The sequence below is a fragment of the Ptychodera flava genome, chromosome 5 (assembly GCF_041260155.1).
Source record: "Ptychodera flava strain L36383 chromosome 5, AS_Pfla_20210202, whole genome shotgun sequence".
NCBI classification, from domain to species: domain Eukaryota; kingdom Metazoa; phylum Hemichordata; class Enteropneusta; family Ptychoderidae; genus Ptychodera; species Ptychodera flava.
In genome coordinates this window covers 25,222,698-25,245,993 of record NC_091932.1, presented here as the reverse complement: position 1 = coordinate 25,245,993, position 23,296 = coordinate 25,222,698, and the positions used below count along the sequence as shown (strand labels likewise).

At 37.7% G+C, this 23,296-nt stretch overlaps 1 protein-coding gene across 2 annotated transcripts in view; it reads left to right on the top strand.

Annotated features, from left to right (window-relative positions):
- The first annotated feature begins 1,578 nt into the window (after positions 1–1,578).
- LOC139133357 (trissin receptor-like) overlaps positions 1,579–23,296 on the top strand; it is a 164,611-nt gene continuing 142,893 nt past the window's right edge. The window contains exon 1 of one of the 2 annotated variants that reach the window (XM_070699913.1): positions 1,579–1,726. The gene's annotated coding sequence lies outside the window, so the exon portion shown is untranslated. Of the gene's footprint in view, positions 1,727–18,771; positions 18,922–23,296 lie in introns of those variants that run through there. The other variant, XM_070699912.1, reaches the window with a different exon arrangement.

The window sequence follows — 23,296 nt, the reverse complement described above, 5'->3', positions numbered from 1 at the left end:
AGATGACGTAGTTGTTTTGAAAATGTAGTCTACGGATGGTTGGATGTTAATTTTATGGTACTACAAAGATATAAGTGATATCATGATGAATTTATATAGGCTTGGTATCATCGGCATTTCAGAGTAGCTTATTTCTGGAGCTTCAATTTAGACTCGAGGTCAACAGCAGGACGCGCAAAATTGTATTAATTTATCGAGTTTTAATCATGGGAGCTGAACACGAGCAGGAAATTTTTCAAATAATAACACATAATATATTGTTAACTGACAAAGAAACATTTTTAATTCATCTCTTAGTTCGTCGATCACCAATGGATTACAATCAGAAATAGTTAATTACTATGATCATCCTTTCACGACATGTATTTGTATGCAGGATTCTAATAATATCTCTTCGAATAGTTTATCTCATGCTTGTTAAAATTAGAATGCAACTTAATAATGTGACGGGCGCCTAAATGAAGGCATTACGCCATGATGTTTTCCGCGTAAATAGGTTTCTCCGCAAATGAACACTTTTTTCAGATATAGAATTGAGATTATTATAGTTTCAACCGTATCTCAATTATGTTCTCACAAAATCGCATATAAATAACTGTATGACAGTGTTAGCTTTGGGAGAAGGATTTAGCCTGAATGTTATCGTCGGAGAACTGACACGACCCAAGCATGATCTGACGTAGTGTGTACGTTTGGTATATGTGACAGGCGAAGTAATATGTTCCTTATCTGACACGATCAACTGGGAACCCAATACATTGCAACTCGTGGCTTGTATATTGCCACGAGCACAAAATTTACTTCGGGGAGTAATACGTTTTTGTCCTCCAAGTCTGGGTAGAGACGTCTTGCAGGAGTGATAAAATTGATGTCTGAAAGTTTGCTGACGTTGCAGCTATCGCACTGATGGCGTATGTTCGTTTGAGTATAAATTTAATGCGTACTATGTGCGTCTTGCCTGGCGTAGGCGACCAATAACGAACCGATAATATCTGAAAGTTCAAATCATCTGAAGACAACGTATAACCAGAGGAGGGGTTACACATTCGCCCAATCTAATGGGGTTTTGACCACGATAAAACTATTGTCGTATACTCGGGTTACATTCGGATATTATAATATAAGGCGGGGATACTGCGTGATAATTTGATACTTTAATTGTCTTCTACAATTATGGAAGTTGCAACAGTAACGATAACATTTTCCTCGATATAGCTATTTTCCCAGGCTATTCCATTACCTTATTTTATAACCGAGCTATCAACGAGGCCTTACAGTAATTCAACAAGTAAGAACATTTGGAACAATATCCGTAAACTAATGACAAAATGAGACTTAGGATTAGGTTACGCATGTTCTGTCGTGGGAAATACATATCATATACACAGTAAAAAGTCTTGCTAATGTAAAATAGCGAGCAGAACCATAACGGACCGGACATGACTTGTTTTGAATGCAGTCCTTTTACTTCAGTCTCGCATTGCCTTTATATACACACCGAGACACATGATAGCAACTGTTCGTTGCTCCCCTAGGTGGTCGGCTACTTATTTCGCATTGCCTAGGAGTGCGCTTGCCGCCGCAAGTACCAGGACAGACGTTAATGCAAGGAAATTTTTCCCGCCAGTGGAAACGATATTAGCGAAGAAGACCTGACTGTGGAGCCGTTCCTCCAGATTCTATTGCTCTGTTGTATTATTAAGGAACATTTGGGTATCGGAAAGAGGTAGGTGAGCTGCCGTTTTAGACCACACTAGGGTGTTTTGATTCATGCAGCTATGCACTATAATCAAATGTATAACAGACCAAGTTGGAGGCGGTCGGCCGGAGATAACTCCCGACAGCAATTCTGCCTCGATATGATGTATCTCTAGCAAGTTGCTGTGTTGTAAATCTAGAGCACTTTCTGGTGGTAACTATGTTACTTCATTCAACACTCTCACGTTATTTTTCCAGCCCTGGCGTCTGCTATCTTATAAACTACAATTGTGACCAATTTTGCGTGGTCATGTTATGATGAGCTCATTGTAACTTCATGAGTTTGTGCTAAGTTCGAAGAAACTGTTAAAAAGCTATTCTAGTTCAGTTCTAGATGTCAGAAATGACAAAGCTGTATTTAAGTGGCAAAAATGTAACTGGTACGAGCTACACAAAATCTTGACTATGACTCTCCGTCTTCAAGAGGGACTCTTACGTTTGGTCATGTGATCACAATTTGCTTATTGACATCCACACAGGTGGGGACAATCAGAAGACCGGCAAAAATTGAGGTAAACCCTTTGCGCAAGAGTATCTATATACATTCGTCAATTGATGAAAGCGCGTTGCTCTCCAACTGTTAATCGCACCATTGTTCACAATCAAGATATTGATGAATTATTAATATTTGGCCTTTCAAATGCACCCCCTACCCTAGTGGATGTTAGTGTACTTGGTTTAAGCACTACAATGAGGGTGATTAGATCTCCGATATATCTTTCTTATTATACGCAGTGTGTAGTAATAGAAAAACGTAAAGCTGGCCCGTGCACATCCAGTACAGGACAGTATTAATAATAATAATAACGACCCAAACTTTCAGCGTCAGCGGCACCTACTTTGTGGAATGCCATGAATAAGGTACGGGTACAGGTGTACCGTGCATCTAAACATTCCTATGTTTGTTCTATACCAAAAATACCAGTATAAAAAAAGGTTCACCCTCTAATGCATAATGAAAAGGTGACATTGTATAGTTTGGTTTATTTTGATATTTTTAGCATCTGTGCTGTAAATCCTTCTCTTTCTTGTTATGCCGCGATATGCGTTTCCCTCGACACGTGCAATTGACGCAGTTAATTTGCTTGCTCGAAGGGTAGCAATAAAAAAGACATGAGTGAGCAAATAATTTTATTGTTCATCTCTATTGGCCCCGTTCCTGGGACCAGAGTGCCGTCATAAATACACATATTTAAAATAAACGCGTTCGAAAGATACGTTGTTGTACCTTCCTTATCAGAGAGTATACTTTACACGGTCATGTTGGTTTATTTTTAATTTGTTAGGGAAAGGAAAAGAGAAAGACAGAGACAGACAGAGAGGAAGGCATAAATAGGGACAGAGAGGCAAACAGATGGCAAACAAATAGACCAACAAAGACAGAGACAGATAAATTTGATAGTTTGATTATCAGACCGATAAATGGATAGATAAGCTGATACATAAAATACATTTATTGCTAGATCAAGGCTATAGTTCAGGTTTGTGTACGCAAATGCCACTAATGGTGATTTCCAAAGTGCATAAAAACGACGAATAAAAGCAGGTCAGCACCATTAGCAGTAAATTAAAACGCTCACACAAATATGCCAAATACGTTTTAGACTCTCGAAAGGAGCAGTTCGTGTAACGGACTGTGTAGTATTCCTTCTTAAAAAACTAAATGAAGCGGTTAGCTAATCATCGTGGAAATTAAGACAGGCAAAATCTGCGTTGCACAACAAACTGACACAAACTTGAGTCCAAAAATAACTCAAAACAACGTATGACAAACAAGTGGACATGTGAGTTTGTTACTGCCATCAACAAACCTCATTTGCTCACGTCCGCATTCATGTACTTTGACGCACTAATATGGACTCAGCCAAACGATTCCCTTGTGATTGCATATTAATTGAATTATACTTAATGATATGTTTAATTAGCATATGACAATGTAATAACGTTTAGAATAAACATCACAAGTATGTATTTTTATTTTGTATTCAGTTACGGTTATGCTGTAAATAAATGTATTGCCTGCAATAGTAAAAAACAGTTATTTTCAACAAATGAATAGGTAATTAGATACTTTTAATGACCCACAATGAATATTGCTTTCCCCTGGATTTTGTTATTTACTTCAGTTTTCATTGAAAAGATGACAACTCTTCCCAACCTGTAAAGAGCCCAGAGTTGTTTATACTCCCATCGAACTCACGATTCGTTGACTTTACATGTCTTCTTCTCCGCACGATACCGACAACAGCAAATTGTGAATGTTATCACTTAATTAATCAGACAAGCTTCACTTGCTGTTTAAAGATGACATTTAAAGGACCCTACCACGTGTTCAGACAATTGAGAAGTGAAATAGATCCATTAATATACGAGTTAATACATACATGCATACATACCTACGTATGTACATAAGTGCGTACGTACATAGATACATACATACAAAGATACATACATAGATACATACAGAGATACATACATAGATACATACATACATACATACATACATACATACATACATACATACATACATACATACATACATACATACATACATACATACATACATACATACATACATACATACATACATACATACATACATACATACATACATACATACATACATACATACATACATACATACATACAATCGTGGATTGATTGATGGTTTCTTTTAAATTACTCTTTATTTTCTCTCAGTATTTAATTGTATAGTATTTATAGTGTCCTTATGACCTTATTTGTACTATGGACACTTATGTTTTTAACTTGTCTGAAATAAAGTTGAAATAATAATAATAACATACATACATACATACATACATACATACATACATACATACATACATACATACATACATACATACATACATACATACATACATACAGTAAGTTTTAAAATAGCTTGGATTTACAACGTGCTTGGGTGATAACAAAACGTTTCTGGGGATAGAAAATAACGATTAATTGATTTTGCAAAAGTTTAACCCAATACGACGTCCAGCATTTATTGTGGGAAATGCCAATCGTTGTACCGACCCGTACACACTGTGCCGAAAACGCTATCGTTAGAGTTCTGTGCAGTTTCATCGCCGGGAAATGTGATAAAGGCAATGTAAGAATGCTCAAGTAGTGCCTCACACTAACAGATTATAAAATATTTCGTTCGTTTCCCAACTTTGCCATTCCTATAGACTTCTGTTGAGAAAAACAATTGAGGAATATACGCCTGTTTTGACAAATGAACGAGTTAAAACATAAATACGCTTGTTCGTGTTCCAAGGGCCAACCGTCTCAGTAGTTCGTGATTACATGTTAATTTTTATCTGTATATGTTTCAGCATTAATCATATTCGGGCAATTATTTTATATTAATAACTGCCACTGTATCGCGCATGAAATAATGAATTTGTTTTTGATAAATGATACAAAATCGCCTTAAAACGCATATTAATGTTATACATCAGTGATGTCATGTCCCCAACTGCGCTACTAGTATTTGTTTATCAATTACTTAATTGGGGAAAAAACGAATGGTAACCTCAGGATAAAATATATTGCAACCGATTATTGTGCTTTCCCGGTTAGGCAAAGAACTTCACCAAGTATATAATGGATTTGTATTCATAGCGATATGTATGTGAAACTACTGTGATGCGATACACGTCTTTTATTACAAGCTATGTAGTATTGACGTTTTTAAATTCAGGACAGCAATGGGTGGTTCGACTTTTCTACCTTAATTCAACAATAAATATAAATACACACGTGACACTATGGATCTTTCTGCTCATCAAATTGGTTCGACATCCGTTAATTTGATAACCCTACGTCAAAGTTCCACCCGATCCGTACTTTACCTCATCAGGAAATTTATTCGCTCTAACATCGATTTATTTTACTGGCGTTATATTTCTTCGACTGCTAGCTAACCTCTCAGCCACCGGGTAACACAAAAAGAACACAGAGAATGCAATTTTAACGGAATGGGTTGAGTGATATCAAGGTTGCCGTTTCCATTGCAGCTATTAGTGGCAGACAATAAATGCCGACACGCAATATATGTCTGCGTCATGAGAGATAAGGCAATCGCCATGTTCGATTTGCATAATTAATGCTAGCGCGTCAACTGTGCTTAATTATACATCATGTGAATGTATGTGTCAGCATACTTGATAGATAGAACACTATACTTACAGGGATAGTTATAAAAATACGAATACATAAGTGCACTGCATTCGTTGTGCCGGGATACAACATGGTTATTTTGAAGACTATCACAGATATGCGTACCAAAATTAAAGTAACGCCCGTGCGACTAAAACGAAGAAACGCTGGATGAACATATTTTTGTGCATACCGATGACCTCGACTGCAACCTGTCACACATTTTGACTTTCCAAACTATTTTAAAATAGTAAGGTCGCATTTGTTGATAGATGCATATAAGATGAAAGGCCGCGGATAAATAGCACCATTCATAGGCGTATAACCAGAATGGCGGGTATACATAATCTTGAGGTGGTCATCACTCATCTCATTCATGAATTAATATATGTTAGATGCCTTTAGAAAACAAGATGGACTAGATGTTATGGTAATATTTTTTCTGCCTGGAATGAAATTCACCACCAGATTAGTGAGCTTTTTGATGGCAATAAAATGTAAATGTTAGAATTCAAACCTTAACGATTCAATGATAACACTAAAGGTATAAAAAATAAGTGCTTAGACACTAAAAATTGAAGACAAGTGTGATTCGACATATCTATTGTATTCGACTCGGTGTTCTAAAACTACATTTGAAAATCATCTCGACTCGAGGTTAAGGCCATTGCCATCCATACTTGTCATCCAGTTTGGGGTTACAAAAACATGATATATAAACCTGCATCAAATATTTAACGTGAGCTTCATATGTCTAACCAAGCGAGGTAAATTATGCTTAAGATTTCCGTACTAATGTTAGCCGGAGTGTGTTTCTTAGTGCTCATTCGATATGATAGACTCGAATAACAGCTACGCTCTGACCATAGACAGAAAATTGACGAAATCCGCACGCCAAATTACGTTTTCATGTTGACTTTACCCATGTATGGAAGTTGTCTCTCTCAATATTCTTGCTATCATTCCCTTACTTTGATACTTCAATATATAACACAGGAATAATTAGTATGACATGTTTTGCTGAAATATTTATATATTTTTCGTTATTTATAAATACATACTATTTCTAGGCTTAATTATATCTATAATCCATAGCCGTGATATCACGTACAAAAAAGCGCCACAGTATTCCATTGCTATTAGCTTATTGTTATGAACCCCTTTTGTTGAATGTTGAATTGTTGAATGAATACCGAATAATGATCAGCCTTTTCATCCATTTCAGTGACTTTGTAATATACTTTTGTTCATAGTTTTCCCATTGTTAGCTGCAGGGAAGCACATGTTTCAGCGACCGGGCTTCGTCAAGATTTCATATGTTTGTGGAAGCTAAAAATGGCTAGCCTGTTACTAAACTTTGATTTGCAATTTTGCAAGCGTGATCTCAACTCTTTTGCACTTGTGACGGCATGATTTTTACAACCAATTTCATTTAAGTGTATCGAAAAATTGATAAGAACAACAGTAAAATCGAAGTGGTCACCTATTTAGGGAAATACTTTACCATACTTAAATTGTAAGGTACAATTATAAGCTAGGCGGCAAGAGAGGAATCAACTCCGTTGACGTCTGCAAAAGTTGAAACATTGTTTAGCAGGAGGTCAGACCAAGTCAAAACAACACCACCCGATCCACAAACACTGGCGTCTGACCTCTTGCTAGCCAATGTTTCAACTTTTGTAGACGGAGTTTATCATAATGTAATTAAAAAATCATTGACCACATAGATTTTACTGTTTTTCTTATCAGTATTTCGATACATTAAAATGTAATTGGTTGTAAATCTAGTATCGGACAAAATTGAAGAATGATATCAGAACAAATTTTCATACGGAATGGCGGCCGGCGCTCTCATCATTTCAAAAAAAATTGTTATAGCTCAAACGACCAGGTCCCATGCTACATACTTATTTATCTCTTCAGATTCATATCGGCAGTGGAATATCAGCGCACCGATATAAAATTGAGAAATTCATTTCGATAAGGTGATAAGCCACACTCGTCGTCATAAACAATTAAGATACCAATCGAACAAGACGGGCGATGCATAACAAATACAACAAGACACAAATAATCTATCTTAAGTTAAGAAATAAATTGCCAAATATTGATAATGCACTCAATATCAGTTGTAGATTCTTTAATCAGCAACGGAACGTAGGCAATTATGAATTATGAATCTGTACATATGTCTGCCAGGCTATATGTATGTAATTACATATTATGTAATAATGCAATAACGTATAATTATGTATGTAATTGTGTACGTAATTATGTAATTAAGTAAGTAATTAAGTATGTATGTATGTATGTATGTATGTATGTATGTATGTATGTATGTATGTATGTATGTAAGTATGTATCAATTTGTAAAAAGCAAGGATTCTCCTAGGGCAATCATATACACAGCACGTCTCTCGCAAACAAGAACCACGCATGTTATCGCTATACGTAAAATGGCTAGGTCGTTGTAACGTTGCCTTAACACTCTTTCAACCTAGTACCAAATATGATCGATTCGCTAATAGTCTGCACGATCGCTGTCAATGATTAGATCCGCTTTTTCAAATATTTTAAAGTCATTCGTTATCATCTTAGCATTGCATCTGCATCCGTCCATTCTGTCACTATGTGCGAGACATCTAAAGTAAATGGGATTTGCACGTAAATTTGTTGGCGTTTCTGTCACTTTGACCCTGCATCTAGATCAGCGTGGGTCGCAGCAGGGTCATGTAGGGAAGCAAAGAGATGCCTAGAAATACAGTGGTTAGGGAGTATCCCAGGAAGCCAGGCGTGTCAACGCTGTAACATTTCAGGAAGCCGGAAACTGTCAACAATTGTGCAAATGCGTACTTGTCGGAAAGCGCGATACATTGTGAACACCGAATGCGTTATGCATCGAGAATGGGCGCTGAATGTGTGATACGTTTTCGAGGAAGTAAACTACCGCTTTTCCTTATCTTCTACATGTGACAATTTTAATTGACAGGATGTGTGATGACATCGTTGTGACATACAGTCAGTCCTTGAGAATAACTAGGTCAGTCGTCTGAGATATGACTCAATTGATTTGCATTTTTGCGTCACTGTTAATTATGTCAACTTATTATACACATGTTATGTAGCCCTGTTAGATTTCTTTTGAAATATTCACCGTGCATTAAAGAAAGATATCTCTTTGTACCATCATGAGACGAGTCACAAGACTCAAAATATGCGCAAGGGGTTTATCTTTGTACGTATCTCCTGTCTGCTAATTTATTGCCACAAGTACAGATATCAGAAATAAAAAAAGAAGAAAATAATGTAAAGTTGTAAATTCGCTCTCTTAATCGCGGGTTGGTGACGTCAGACGAACAGACAAGACAATAAGTAAATCCTATGGTAACGTTATGGAGTCAAAATGTTTATCAAACTGGTTTGGACAATTTAAAAAAATAAAGAAACTTACTGAGCTAAAATGCTATGTCGAACTAAGCTACATATGACTAAATCGCGCCATCTCAATAAAAGTTATATATTAAAGTATTTGCATTCTGTCCTAAGCTGCAAATATTTAAAACGTGTTAAACTCAGTTTTGAATATCTGATAAAGCCGACTGCTTTGTGTCATCCGACTGTCGCATATATTCTAACAGTTTGCTAGACGTCGGGATTACATTTATGACCGACGCTGTAAGCTGCCACGGTCTTGGCGGCTCTTATCCGCGGACTTGTTAATGGTCCCGTGTCACGTTTGGCATAAATCTTGGAAATAAAACCAAGCCGCCTTAACTACTTTCCTTTTAACACTTCTGTCATGTGTTCATTTTATTGCGGGTGAAACACCTTGTATTTATGAAACGAGAATACCATCCCAAGGCTCTCGTACATCACTGTGGGTATTGGCTGAGTTTCGGTCCGAGGTAGTTAATCACTTCCACGGCTAAGTCACCTGAACAATTTTCCTGTTGAGTAAAAAGACCAGTAATTCTTGTAACGAAGATAAAACTGCCTGAAAGTGTCACGTACGCGATACAAAACCTTTGATAAATTCCCTGGTGTTTGAACGCAAGTCATATCACATGGCTATTGTGGCGGAGGTCAGCCTGAAAAAAATCGTTCATAGGATGAAATTATTAGGGATCAGGGTATCAGACTAAGTCTAGTCTCGTCTTCAGAATTGTAGAAGCATGTGAAATCGCGCCGCATATCTTCATTTGATGCCATTGCGTTCAGAACGCCTAATTGCTGGAATTTAGATAAAACAGTTTGATGTAGATTGCTCCACGGATATCAAACGCTACACGATGCCGACAAAGTGTTACGCTTTCACTGAATTTCATACACAGACGTGAAGTTTCCAGCTCAATACAATGCAATATGTAGGTAGTTGTTATTCTTGTTGCGCATACTTGCCGCCTTCAGGGTACAGCCTAATTTATCGCCAATAAAATAACAATGCTGATTCACCCACTTATAATCACTCTCGGATTTTCTACGAGTCTTTATATGTATACATCATCGCTGTCGGTTTACGAGACTGTCCCATGAGGGTTGGTAGATATCGAATGTGTTAACCGCTCGCGTATGCAATTGGCTGTTACATGATGCGAATCTAACTTAGTGTTGAAATTTCTCGGTGAAATGGAAAAATCTTACTCTAAACGGGCATATATTCTTTCCGTAGCATAAGTGATCCCTCATTGAATTTCTGCGACATATAAATGCTCCTTTTGTCAAATCCTGCGTCTTGGATGCAAATTTGCTTATCTATAAGAGTGAAAGCCTTGAGTGATTATCTCCGTGGAAATGGTGTTCATAGATTTTATCGTCACAACAGCAAGCGATACTATTCAACAGATAATAAATAACTCACTTGCACTTGCTCTGTGTGAGTCACAGCAAAGTATACTGACATGCAAATTACAAGCGTATGTATGTATGTATGTATGTATGTATGTATGTATGTATGTATGTATGTATGTATGTATGTATGTTCACAGCTACTAATTGCGAGTAAAAGGGATTGGTAAGCTATTATCCTTCCACGTCCAGTCTCTCCGTGATTATAGTCCTGTTACCATGATGGGGGCTTTTTGATTCATCATGATATGACAATATCAGAGACCGCAAAATTCTTCCGCCTTATGGCCAAGGAACAGGACGGGTAAAATGGAACTCTAAATAAATGTGAGTTTCAACAATGCGCATGCTTGCTGACTCAAAACTCAGTACATTCGAGTTGGCTGGTCCGCGCCTCAATGACAAGCACAAAGAGGCAGGTACTGGGAAACCGCCATGTATCGAATTACGAAATCTTATTGGTTGAATCATGGGGCGCTGTCATTGGCTATTCAATTTTACTTGGAAGTAAAGCTAAAATTATCATAGTTTCATGATGCAAACATGGCTTGAATTTAACCAATAATTTAATAACCATACTTACAAGCTTTGGCAGCTACAAGATTAGACTAAAAAGCACGCGACAAAAAAGCATGCATTATGTGCGGACATGCGCGATTAACAACTTCCGGGAGACCAAAAACTAGCACATTTCAAAATGGCAGTTTGCCTGTACCTGCGTCTTATTACATGCTGCTTGTCTGGTCACGTGAGACGCAGTGATCAGCGAATACACTCGAGCAGGGTTATTTTCTTACTTCTGTAAGGCGGATTGCCTTGCTTTGAAGGTTTGATACGCGTATTATCAGCGAGCCGTCCTGGCTTTGATGAGATTCACTAACACACGTTATATGTTATGACCGATTTGAAAGTAATGTGGAAGACGAGTGCCAGCCATTAAAGTTAGCTATCAATGTGATTTGACAAACACAACCGCTCTTCGCTTAATGACGTCCACACTACACATCTTATCCACTCGCATGAAACGTGGTTGCACGTGCGATTTCAAACTCAATACAATCACTCTAAGGTTTTAATGGTTACTCGTTATAACGTGAGAATTGTCGCTGTATACCTACTTCGAGATGCCATTCAACGACAGAATTCATATCGCCTCCCCGCAGAAGATGTAGCGATAATGGAAGAGAGGATATTGAGCACATTTATATCACACTGTTCTGCCCGAGGGCATAATATAGATCTACAATCTTCTAAAGGAAGAAAGTTTTGTATACCGGTTTATTTTTTGTCTCGTTCCTTCGTAGTTATGTCCGGCCTAATGCAAAGCTCAAGGTCAAATCCATGGAAAGGATGCGCAGGCTTCATACGTTTTAAGCCCGCTAAATTCACTTTGCTTTCTCATCGCATACATTGAAATAGCTTGATTTAACTATAACGCTAGTTTAGATCAACTCAGAATTGGAAATCACTCAAACAGCGTGAAACCCGAAGCCCTGCAACTCAGGCACACGACATGTTGAAATTAACAAGTACGACTTAGTGTTTCTCGAGTCACCGTATGATGTTTAGCGTTATTGAACCAGTCTTTTAAAGGTTGGGATTCGGTCGAGCGGTTTTGACTGTGATGTCTTCACTAGGTGACTGGGTGCTGTACGTTGTGAGTGCGAATCCGATCGAAAACCTACTGTATTAACATCTAGAAAGACTCTCAAAATATCTCATGTGTTTAAATCGTCTTCTATGTTATTTAGGTATCAATTTTTGTACAAAAAAGTCATTATTTATCACGATATAGTCTCTTCATGATAAAAAAATATTCTTTAATTGTGTCTGAAATAAGCCCATATTCGCAGTGACAAAACTAAGACATGCCTACATGATTTCTTCCCCATGGCGGAACTGACAACCACTTTTCTCGCAGACAGTATACATCTCATAAATATGATTCTGTTCAGTTTTCTGTGACGAACAAAATCTGCAGCGACTTTGAGGCGCCACAGTACGAGCGAAATAAGGTCTAAATGCAGAGGTCATTTTACCCTTAATCCAGAACAGAAAAATAATTCTCAACTAATAGCAGACTATGTGGGATATTGCATCACATCAAATATACTTTTTTTACATCTCAAATTATGCTACTTAAACTATCACAAGGAAATTATGTTTTTTCCCCATGCGTTCTCCGCCTTTGAATTCGAATCCTACGCATGTATCCGCATTAGTGACCTTTGAAATTTAGTTTGAGCAAACCGCAAAAACTTCCGCCAAGAATATTCGACCTTTCCTCGTCACGATCGCTGTGACGTGAACGTCGTTTTATTCGCAGAGAAGACAGAAACGCCCTCTGACTCGACAATGTATAATGTCGAAAGACATTTCAAGAAAATGTCAGTTTGTACGTGCCGATGATACTCAGTCAGAACTACTCTCTAACGAACCCCATAAAGCACCTGCGAGTCACACTATTATGCCTGAATGATACAACATAAAGTGTTTCTTTTCAGAAGAAAGATAAAGAAACTGAGTTTCTTAGGAATTTTTTTTTCACATAGCATGAGTAACATTGATATCTTTTTGTTCGCAGGAATTTTTATAACTTTCGTCGAGGAATAGAGATAACCGTTAGGCAATGTTTCAGTTGTTTGGATGTTTACACTCTGTTTTTTATCTTTTCATGTGTTTCTCTATGATAGATCTGAACAACCATTGTACTCAGTTACTTCTGCTACTTGTTATTTTCTCTTTTTGCCAGCGAGATAGCCTAGTTGAGTCGTTGAATTGTGATCATACTACTGTGCCGCACAGTTTACAAATTTAATTTTATAAACTATTTCAGAGCGAGACAAAATATATTAACCCACGATGACTTTCGGAGAGCATACAGCGGTGCTTGCGCTAGCGTAAGTGAAAACTGTCCGATCACATTGAGAATCAATTCCACCTTGAACAGCAGGTACAAGGGGGCTAAGCTGTAAGATACATCGTTTTCCGCAACCACAAGTGTATGTTTCATTAACCTTCTTCCCATTGGTTAAGCCTAAGTATGAAGAGTACAGTGACCCATATGACCATGTGAAATGAATGCAGTGTAAACATACGAAGGAATGACTGCCTGGAACATATTTATGACAGAAATTAATTATTATCTGTGTTTTAATGGCAGAGCAACAATTCCCAAGTTAGTAAAATTCGCACCATTTGCAGCAATGTACAAAACTTTTAACGTTGATAATAATATTTCGTCCCTATAGCTACGTCTCACATCTTTGGTTTTTATTAGAATCGTTTTATTTGTCTCTATTACCCTATCACTGCAAATGTCTGTCTTTTTTATCTCACCATGTCTCTATACACAAACCTCTATGTATGTATGTATGTATGTATGTATGTATGTATGTATGTATGTATGTATGTATGTATGTATGTATGTATGTATGTATGTATGTATGTATGTATGTATGTATGTATGTACGTATGTACGTATGTATGTTCTCTATAATATTCATAAATGTGAAAATTACCCACACATGTATGTTAAGGTAGTATGTGCCTCGAAAGTGAAGGACTTAAACTTTAGCTAATACTTTCTTGACTGAAACTTTCAACCATTCTCTTACCAACTCAACAATAATAATCAGGGTCACCATGCAAGGTTTGGTACTAGCGAAACAAAATGCCCAACATTTTGCGATATTTAAAATTCAAAATGGCCGCCATTCCTGTATTAACTCTATGTAGAAAATACAATTTTCGAATTGCGAAAAAATAAGCCAGTGAAATGTTTTTTACACCAAGTGCTTTAAAATGAACCCCAAAAAGTGATATATCAGCAAAAATGTAAAAGTTTGAGTCGGAATATCTGTCCCCGAGGTGCGTTCTACCTTCAAGCATTTGTATGGTTCTGAAACTTTTAACGTTTCATAGGAGCTAAGGATCAAGTTCAAGTTTCGAATTTCTGATCGCAATGATTTGAGTGTTATCAAAAATATATTTCTGAGTGTGTAGAAACAAAATTTGTGTCAATGTTGGGATTTCGACCAAGTCACGTAACTAGCAGACGATATTTTCCCTCCAAAATCACATCTGGAAAATATTAAGATATTTCCATCCCTAGACGAAAAGTTGTTCAATCCAAAATGTAAGTAGATATAAAATAGCAATAAAACTCGATCGTGTAATAACCACTGTCTATGTCATAAATGTTAAGTATTTTTCTTTGAAAATCTAAAAAATCCGGCAATGTTTTACGTTTCACAGGCATTTATAAATCATAGTGATTTGATATGTCAAATTATTCTTATTAGGGTATGGAATCTATTATGTTGAGTCATAATTACTCTTTCTGAATATACAGAAAACATACAACACTTTTAAGTTACAAGTTGAAATTATTCCTTTTTAATGTATGAATATTGGCGGGGAAATGTAAATTTTCAGCCTTACGTTACCATTTCTGTCACGACATGAACAACTCTACCGCCTTTCAGTCAATTCTGACCATACAATGCGACATATTTGATTCATATATGTTCGCCAGAGTGGTCCATGCCTTAACATACTTGCGTAGCAGACTACTATAAACGTTTTGTTTTTCGATATTAGCCGATGGTCTCCCAATGGTCCTGTGTGATGATTGCTGGAGTTGATACATCTTAGACCAAAGTTTGCATCACCGATTCAGTGATTGAACTTCAGCAAAGAATATCTTTGTTCGTTGCAAGGAATACACAGATTGTAGACATCTCGCTTGATATTCAATTAACTTAAAATGCTTGACTAATTGTCAATAAATTATATCGTTCTATTGGAAGACAAATGCATTATTTAGTTTCTTTGGTGAAATGTAATAAATCATATATCAGTGGTGTGTTATACAGTCTGCCACATCATGTATATTTGTGAATAGGCTTAAAACTGCGAGTTCGAAATCAGTGTAGCAGTTAAGTGCACGGCATATCTTCTGATGCCAATTATGACCGACTTAATAGGGAACTATTGACATGAAATCTACACACTGTCAGAAATAAATGGCCGAATGTGCTCTGCGCCAAATGAATGCATGCAATGGCCATAGGATATTAGGTCACTTGGATCAAGCTTGACATGTCACTGACGATCCGTAAATATCAAGCCGTGGCAGCTCTCATCCGCCGTGGCATTTTTGCCTCGTTACAACGTCAACCCATTGGATGTGTATGAGTTCTCTTTCAGCCTGGATACTGAAAGCGTAAACACCGGCATGTCTCGTTTCATGCCGCAATATGGATGCGAAAGCACGTAACCTTATCATGATGTCGGATGTGCTCCCACTCAAAATATTCTTCAAAGAAACTATAAGGTGGAAAGCGTACAAGCTCAAGCATATTCAATATATTATATATATATATATATATATATATATATATATATATATATATATATATATATATATATATATACAATAAATATGAGATCACATCAAGTATGTTTGGTACCTATTACTCGAGTTTCACGCATACACGCGATCGTCAGATAGGTAGATTTTATTGTGTGAAATTTGCTTCAGGTGCTTACATATAAGTGTCAGGTTGGGTCAAACCATTTGGTGTTGTGGGTTGGATTGAAATTTGACAAGTAAATTTGTTTTCGTGTCGGCACTTTGAGACCAACTCGGAACGCTTGTTTAAAAGGCTAGATTTATCTGCATTGATTATGAATAGCTTCTCTGTAAGGCAAAGGTTGCATTTCTTTGACACATTTGAGTAACTACTTGCTTTTGATAGGATTGACCATGATATATTAAATGGTTTGTCCTGAGATTTCAAGTGACAGACATATTTTGACAATTCTGTGCTGTTGGCGTATGCCTTACTTCGAAAAGATTGGACATGATTTGCATAGCGTGTTTTAAATGTGTTGTCAGTTAGACCGATGTAATGTTTCGCCTCATTGGCATCGCTTGTAACAGTAGCTTTATAGATTATGGATTTAGACTGGCAAGCCCCCTGGAGTGGGCAATTGGTCTTGATGCGGCACTTACATACATCAGTGGGTTTTCTATCATTGCGCTGGGTAACCCGTTTGTTGTGTGATTTTATAATGCTGCCCATGTTGTGCATGCAGCTGTAGCTTAATTTAAGTGTATTTCTGTTAAGAACTTTATGTAATTTACAATCCTTTGGGAAATGTTTCTCAAGGAGACGGAAGAATTCCTTTCCGACGTTGGTTTTCACACTCTTACTGTAGGGTGGGTTGTACCATGTAATTCTACGCTGTCTGCTCCTTGTTTTCTTTACCGGCTTGTCAACACGTGTGTAATTTAGCTGGTCATCGTACCCACTGGCCTTAAGTGCTTCACTGTAAATATCACTGCATGCCTTGTTGAACAGACTCTCATCGCTGGATATGGAGGAGATGCGCTTTCCAACTGTATCGGGGATGTGTTTTATTATGGAGGGAGGGTGGTTGGATTTCTTATTGACATATATCGTGTTGTCGTTAGGTTTTCTGTATGGGTAGTATTGGCCGTTGCTCAAGTTTAGAGTTATGTCAAGGAAGTTCACGATACTTCTGTTTACATCGATGGTTACTTTCAGGCCGAGGTCATTGAACGTCTTTGATAAGTCCTTTTTCATTCTGTCTGCTTTTCTGCCAGTGGCGTTCTTGATTACACCCAGGCCGTCATCTCTATATAGACCAATATTGTTTTTATCGAAGGATGAAGCAAGTATGTTGAGAATATAAAGCCCCACCAGTTCACATACCTCAGCTCCGTCATAACTTCCCATTGTAACGTCATACAAATTGGTGCTATCACGTTTCATCCATGGTACAGAGTCATCAAATAGGAGTGATTTCCTTGAATGCATAATGATATCAACATCACTATCTGCAATGGTGGTGTGTTGCGTTGCAAATTCCAGTTAAATTAAGCTACAGCTGCATGCACAACATGGGCAGCATTATAAAATCACACAACAAACGGGTTACCCAGCGCAATGATAGAAAACCCACTGATGTATGTAAGTGCCGCATCAAGACCAATTGCCCACTCCAGGGGGCTTGCCAGTCTAAATCTATAATCTATAAAGCTACTGTTACAAGCGATGCCAATGAGGCGAAACATTACATCGGTCTAACTGACAACACATTTAAAACACGCTATGCAAATCATGTCCAATCTTTTCGAAGTAAGGCATACGCCAACAGCACAGAATTGTCAAAATATGTCTGTCACTTGAAATCTCAGGACAAACCATTTAATATATCATGGTCAATCCTATCAAAAGCAAGTAGTTACTCAAATGTGTCAAAGAAATGCAACCTTTGCCTTACAGAGAAGCTATTCATAATCAATGCAGATAAATCTAGCCTTTTAAACAAGCGTTCCGAGTTGGTCTCAAAGTGCCGACACGAAAACAAATTTTACTTGTCAAATTTCAATCCAACCCACAACACCAAATGGTTTGACCCAACCTGACACTTATATGTAAGCACCTGAAGCAAATTTCACACAATAAAATCTACCTATCTGACGATCGCGTGTATGCGTGAAACTCGAGTAATAGGTACCAAACATACTTGATGTGATCTCATATTTATTGTAATATTGCTCTGCATCCCTGCATCGAGCACTTTACCCCTCTGAGAAGATACAAACAAGTTTTGGTATATATATATATATATATATATATATATATATATATATATATATATATATATATATATATATATATATATATATATATATATATATATATAAAAGTATACAGATGTCCTCGTGGGAAATCTCAATGTCGCATTTCTGTTTGGTCATATTATGTATATTTACTATATCTCATTAATAGTTAACTATATCAATGTTAATTTTAGGGGGATTAATATGTTTGTTTGAGAGAAGATTATAGATTTTCATGATGTTAAAACTCGTCCAGGTGCGTACAACAACAAGGCAAACAGTTGTTACCTTTTCTGCGCATGAGCAACTATATGCAAATCTGACAGAACAGAAGGTGTCGTATCATTTCTATTCACCTCTAAACGAGTTCCGGGTACCGACCTTCGCAGATGTCCGATATATGTCCAGATTCTTGTGGTAAACTTTTATGCAGTGATCTGATTCAAAAACCTAAGGCCGGGAGACTGCGGTGCGGCGGTGGTGTCTGATCTGAGGTATTGTTGTGTTTCACTTTTCAGTGGACTTTAACTTTTCTTTCCGGAGAAAAGTGCACTTTACGTTGCTAGCGTTGTACAAATGCTAGGTTGCAACAGGACCACAAATGGTCCAATAGCCCTTTGACTGTGTGCGTACTGTATACTTCGTACGGGGCTTTTCCCAATGTGGACATGTGAAATACACACTCATCGGTCTTTTTCTTGCTTTTGGTATATATCATCAGCGTTTGCATCTTATAAGCAAACATGTTTCCACTTCCTTTGAAATAACTTGCGCGATATAAGAGAGACGCAGTTGAGTGTACTTTTTGTGCGACTCTGACTTTGCGTTCGCGATTTGCATACGCATTTCTGCAGGCAATACATAGCTGACTGAAACGTACTTATAGCATCTAAGCAAGAAGTATGATTTAACGGATAACCGCAAGGCCTTATCATGTTGTGACATAAAAAATACCAAGCATGAAATGATATTTATTCTAAGGCGTTATCATCTTATCGCATCGTATAGTCTGTTGCACTAGTGAGCTGACAGTACGCCTTGCGAGACAAATTGATGTTTATTTCCAAATGGAAGTGAAATGGGTGCCCATATATAGCGATTTTAGATTTTTGTCTGGTGCAATAAACCATATTCTTCACTGAAAAGTGAGCTATCGACGCAAGCTTGAGTAGTGTACAAGGGTTTATTTTGAAAATGACATGTTTTCGATTTGCTGAATCACCCGTGACTACATTAATGGGAGAAAAAATGCGCATTAATGACTAGATGTAAGATGAATAAACACTAAAGTACAGTCTCAACTGTCCACGTGAAATTCTAAATCAGTAAAAATTAGTGCACCTACCACGTGATAAAAAGATAGAAACCGCCTATTACGTTTCTATGGTTACGAATGCCAGACTTCAAAACTGCACAGTGAGGAGGGATACACAGATAATTGGTGCACCGAGTAGATAATGTGGTAATCGTGACAGCAATTGAAAACGGAATTGATCTAACACCATGTAGATCCACACAACTGGCGTATGTTGCCGCCACAGCTGAACACACACACCACACACATGTATTTTGCATGTACAGTGATGAATACGGCAGCTTAAAATTCAGAGGTCGAAAAAGAATACGACAGCCCTCCGATCATCTCGCACGTATTTTGGCGTACGCTCCACTGAGTTTCATTTACAAACATTCCTCGTTGATTGATTGCAATGCGGATGGTCTCAATTTCGCTGGAGAGCGCAACTTGATTCTAAAGGAGTTTCCACGTTTTCCCACCGTACGTGCTGTTGCAAGTTGAATTTCAGCTTCAGTACTTGGATTTTGTCTATGCCTTAGGCTTATACCGCTGGACTTTACGCGCAGTAGATATTATCTGTCAATTTTTGCATTCTTTGTCGACATACCCTCATTTATGTGTCATTTACCCATCATTGCGCGGTTAGGTCTACGATTTAATGCTTTATTGACAGTTTTAACGGACATGATCAAGTTTCTGGCCGGTGATAAGCTACTTCTCTGCGCATGATTTGATCGTGCACAACCGACAGAATCGAGGACAAGTCATAAATCGACGAAGATAATTTGCTTTCTGCTTTTATGGTCTGTAGCAAATAACACAGTGTTCAGTGTTTATCGAGGGGAGACATTAGCCATATCGGTAACTTCAGCTGACCTCCTTAATCTAACATACCTTATTAACAGGGCCTTATTCGCAGCCAATGCACGAACGTGAACAAATTATAATTGCTCCATTTGGGACAAGCAACTGTACCACAAGAAATTATGACTTTCAAGCCGATTGTCGGCACAGAATGGAAAATATCCTTCTCTCCTACAATGTTAAGAGTAACACGAAGAACACGATTGTAAAAATGCCATCAAGATAAACAAATATTTGGCAAACACCTCGATTCTGAAGGTCATTGTCACGATGCCACTGAAAGAACTGAGAATGTATCACATATTTGTACTTGTGACAGTGTTTGGTTTACTCAGCATATACCGTTTCGCCTCGTCTGACATATTATTGTAGGTTAACCAAGTGTTCAAGGAATATGCTGAAAGCATGGTAACAAATAGCCTTTAAAAGCAGGCTGTCTTCCTGCATTCTCTTTTTTATCTCATTTTTTTACAGTACGTTTTATTTGCATGATATCATCAACAGGGGGATACTGTTCTTTGTACGTACTTTATTGCGAGCAAGATGATATTTTGATATTCTGTACCTCTCTTACGTTTATTCAGCGATGATACAGGCTTCTAGTCATCTACTTATCACTGGTATAAGCGCAGGTCAGTTTCGAACATTTTTGCTTCACGTATTCCTTATGGGCGTCATAGGACCAACTGGCGTCACACTTACGCAGTTGGGAAAAACGATGATCATACTATATGTGCATTTCAATGGCGCTCAAACGCCAAGCACATTTCAACCAAGCAGAAGGACAAAACTCTGGAATTTTTTAAACATATTTGTACTGAGCTGATACTGTTCGAGTAATGGAAATACCAGTCAAATATTCCTATCCCATCTGCTTGCATTTAGCGTAACTTGCATTCCGAAGTTGATATCTAATTTCTCTCTTCAATTTGCTTTAACTGGCCGTGTTATGTGAATTATCCAGTCGCCTGGATGGTGAGTGCTGCTGCTCGTCACGGTGTAGGTCGAATTGTCAATCGGTGACGCATCGCTTGGAAACATGCCGCTCTTGCCATCTTTCATATTGGCCAAGATCGTTGAAGACTGCAGATACCGCTGTCATATCAAATACTAAATTGGAATTGACTCGCAGTTTCCAAAGCGACAGCAGGTTCGCTGTTTCAGCTGTTTCTTTTAGAATTCGCAATTATTTTTAGGTTCCTGCGTTTTCTGGTGTCTTGTCATGAGTTTAACATACCGTTCGCGCATATTTAGGTAGGGAGGAGACCACTTAGGTAAGCGATAAAAAGGACATATCCATTGCTACAGGAATACATATAACCGACACCCATCTCTCGGACGTACGTCGACTTTAGACATTCTAAATAGATCTGTTATAATACTGTGTTAGATAAGCTTTAATCTCTTCATCTTCTCTGTTTAGAAGTGTTTTTATTCATTTTTGCATCATTGTATCGTCCTGTCGTGATTTATTAAAAAGGCAAGAAAGCCGTAATAAGCTTCCATTGGAAAAGACCGACCACCTGCTTTTGATGAATAATTCACCTTCAGCATTTTCTAATTGACTGCGTACATGTTATGCCGGTAGAAAGGTTGCAAAATATATTTCTGTCGACCGACAATACGATCGATTACATCGATAAAGCTTCAACTGTCTGCGGAAATATTAAAAAAAACCACGGTAACTTTCACCACCCAAATGAGCAGGTCAGTTAGAAAAGGGCATTCGGTGCATATGAGGACTTAGGAACATGAACTAAATTCAAGAGGGTGGGGGGGGGGGGTTAGCACTTATCCTACTGAGGATATGTCAGAGCTCATTTTCTATGAAGTCAACTTAAAATGGTTTGGTATAATTGCATATGCTGCATATTGACACGATATTTGGAATGAGTTCAATTTACAAGTTTTTGTTTCAAACCTTTGAGCGCCAAAGCAAATTTTTCTGACCTTTATAAAATGTACCCCGTAATTTTTTTTCAGATTTTTGCCAAAATTTTGATAAAAATCTGTAGCCAATGAAATTTTATGTCCATTTGGTCCAAAAATTATCAAAAAAATTACAGAAAACTTCATAAAATTTGGTAAAATGTGCCACTCAAATTTTAGTGGGTAAAATTACAGCACTCAAAGGGTTAAAGAGTCGTTTAAATCACACTTTCCTATTTACGTTAGGTTGTTACTACGGCACAGGAATGTAGCGCATGATAACCTTTGGTAATCAACGATTTTGTCCCATATTAATCCGTGCGAAACAAAACACACGGGGAGCTCAGTTTATTTGCAGTGTTGTTCGGCGTCGCGTGGGACATTGATAAGTGATTGGTGTGTCAGCTTCCCTCCAGAGGGAATTGCACAGAGGACTCGTTGACTATTCGGTTTATCACCAGGCCAATTTACAATTCAAGGTTACCTCGCGGAGTAGTTTCTACAAATATATTACAGCGAATTTCAAAACAGCTTGGACTTACAACGTGCTTGAGTGATTAAAAAAAAGTCTCTGAAAGATAGATAGAAAATAACGCAAACTGCATTCATTACAAACGTTCTCCTTTGACACATTTTGCAACAATTTAACCCAATACGACGTCTGCTGTTCTCATCCATATAATACGTTCAGTGTAGCAAATACCAATCGTTGTACCGACCCGTACACACTACACCGAGAAAAAACTGTCGTCGGTGTTCTGTACAGTTTCATGGCCGGG